The sequence below is a fragment of the Microtus oregoni genome, unplaced genomic scaffold, assembly GCF_018167655.1.
Source record: "Microtus oregoni isolate MIOR12 unplaced genomic scaffold, Mior012 000210F_ref0000141, whole genome shotgun sequence".
NCBI lineage: Eukaryota > Metazoa > Chordata > Mammalia > Rodentia > Cricetidae > Microtus > Microtus oregoni.
Genome location: NW_024544868.1, coordinates 282,063 through 285,159, shown reverse-complemented (window position 1 = coordinate 285,159; position 3,097 = coordinate 282,063).

Genomic DNA, 3,097 nt, shown 5'->3' with positions numbered 1-3,097 from the left:
GCTGTAGCTTACCAGTAGGGTTCTGGCATGTCCTTCTCCTTCAGCAGCAACATGGCATCTCTCTTGTCTTGACTCTGACTAGTCTTTTTATTTTCAATTTCAAAAAGTGATCAATTCATAAAATACAATTTTCTAGAAACATGGTGGTAGATATAAATGAAGTTAAAACCCCTGAATTTTATCTATACTACTAAGATTGTAATAGTAAATCATGTATTTTTCATTCTTAACACAGTAATAATAAATTCTTTAACAAGCATGAGAAATGAAAGTTATATTGATAATAAATGTGTAGTTATATCTTGTTTCTACAAATAAAGCATGCTGGAAGATCAGAAAGCAGAGCTAGCCACTAGCTAACCATAGAGGTATGGAGGTCTATACAGACAGACAGGAAGTGATATGGCTAGGCAGAAAGAGTAAGTGATAAGGCAGGTAGAAACAGAAACTTAATCTCTTTTTGGATGGAAATTTGAGAGGTAAGGTGGCTGTGGTTTTGCTCCTTCGTCTCCCTGAGCTCTCAACATTTTCTCCTATATCTGACTCTGGGCTTTTATTATTAAGACCTCTTAGACCTAAGAAAAGGATGATAAAGACCACCAGAAACAGACTGAATAATGCTTTGTTAACGTTGAATTTTCTAAATGTTAATGAAAAAGAAATAACAACTTTGGAGAGACATTGTATAGTAGAAAAAAACCTGTGGAATTAAATAAACTGGTATACGATAAAGATATGTTGACCTCAGAAAGGAAACCAGGACATGAGCTATATTAGGGAAGGTATTTGCTTTGGATACCATAAAATTGGTAAAGCTATGGATGCCATAGAAATTGATAAAGATACGATTTGAAGAAGCGATAACCCTTAATTAGAAGAGGTAATATTTAATCAAACAGTATGGCTGTTCATTTTAAACTAACTTTAATTCTAACAAATGCTTTTTATTTGATTGGATGTAACTTGCCATAAGTGAACCTCCCAAAACTTAGGGCTGGGGAAGGGTTTTGTATTTGTCTTTTCAGAAGAATAAGGACATCCAGCTAAGAAATCTAAAGACCCCTGGACAAATGAGATATCTGAGGACAGAGGACAAATCATCCAGAAAAATGTCCCAAGAATAAAAGTAAATTGTCCTATTGGAATACAATATTTGTAACACGATAAATTTCATAAATCTTCCCAACATTTATTTTTGCTTTTCTCTACAGGAATTTAATGTAAATGGTCTTTTGATAGTCCCAATCTAGTTAAAAATTAAAGCTGGCTTTGGAGTTAAAGTGTACTCTTCTGCAGAAGCTAATAGTCATTGCATGTCAGAGAGTTAAATACCATGCTGAAAGGCAACAGTAGTGGTGTGGGTGACTCTACATATCATATGTGATAGCTGATGGACCTAAAGTGACTTTGTAGATAAGGCTGATTTTTGGCAATAACAATTATAATGCTTGGGAAGGAAGGAAAGGGAGCACAGAAAAATATATAGCTCAACAAAACAATAAATAAATAAAAATAAATAAGAAACCAATTATAATTTTCTTTAAATAGGGAACTTAATCAGACAGTGACATGTGATTACTTAAGTGTGATGAATTATAAAAAGACTGGGTCAGCTTTAAAGGCAAATGCCAATACATGCATTCTCAAAGATAAGAAAAACACCTTTGAGGCGCTTTGTTTACGAGCTGCCCAACCAACACGGAGATCTGATCTCTGCACCAGGAGAGCCATCATTGGGGTGGGATTTGGACCTGTGGCAGCAGCCCGGGACAGGGAACTCAGATTTTCCTCATCCTCCCTATACTTCCTGGGCTTCCTGCTGGGCCTATACTCCCAGCATAGTGCCTCTCTCTTCCTATGCCACCCAGCTTGCATCCAGAACCCTCCCCCTCTCTGCCACCCTTCACTCTTGGGGAGCTGGGGCTGAATCCCGAGGGCAACCTAGCGGGCAGGTGCTCCTTTGTTTCAATAGCCTGCCTGCAGCAAGCAAGGTAGGCTCTTTGTTTACGAGCTACCCAACCAGAACGGAGATTTGATCTCGGCACCAGAAGACACATCACTCTAGCACCAGGAGAGCCATCACTGGGGAGTGCCATCACTGGGAAGATACATCAGTAGGCAAGGAGACGTGATCCTGTAAAAGAAGATCCATAGGGAAGCATTTGGAGGAAGAGATGGGCAGGCGCCAATGCAAGAATTCACCCAACAATCTGACAAACAACATAAAACAACCAGAACCCAGTGACCACACAACAGGAGGACAGGAACACTTTAATCAAGAAGAAGTAGAAAAAAAATGACGTTATGAAAGTGATTGACACCCTTAAACAGCATGGGAAAATGCTTTTATAGAAATGGATGAGAAGTATAACAGAAAGTTTGAAGAATTGAATAAATGAGTGAATGATACCCTAGGAAACCAAGGAAAAACAATCAAACAGATAATGGAAGCAGTTCAAGACTTGAAAACTGAAATGACAGCAAAGAAGAAAACACAAACAGAGGGCCAGCTGGACATGGAAAATCTAGGCAAACGAATAGAGACTACAAAAACAAGCATAACCAGCAGAATACAAGACATAGAAGAAAGAATCTCAGATTCTGAAGATACCATAGAGAAAATAAACACACTGATCGAAAAAAAACAGCAAGTCCAACAAACTCTCATCACAAAACATTCAGGAAATATGGGACACAGTAAAAAGACCAAACCTAAGAATAATTGGAATAGAAGAAGGAGAAGAAGTGCAGCTCAACGGTCCAGAAAATATATTTAATAAAATTATAGAAAAAAAACTTTCCCAACAAAAAGAAAGATGTACCTATGAAGGTTCAAGAAGTATACAGAACACTGAATAGGCTGGGTAAAAAAAAAATCTCCTCACCATATAATAATCAAAACACAAAGCATACAGAATAAAGAAAGAATATTAAGAGCTGCAAAGGAAAAAGGCAAAGTTACTTATAAAGGTAAACCTATCAGACTTACACCTGACTTCTCTATGGAAACCATGAAAGCCAGAAGGTCTTGGATAGATGTACTGCAGAAACTAAGAGACCATGCATGCAAGCCCAGACTACTATATCAAGCCAAGCT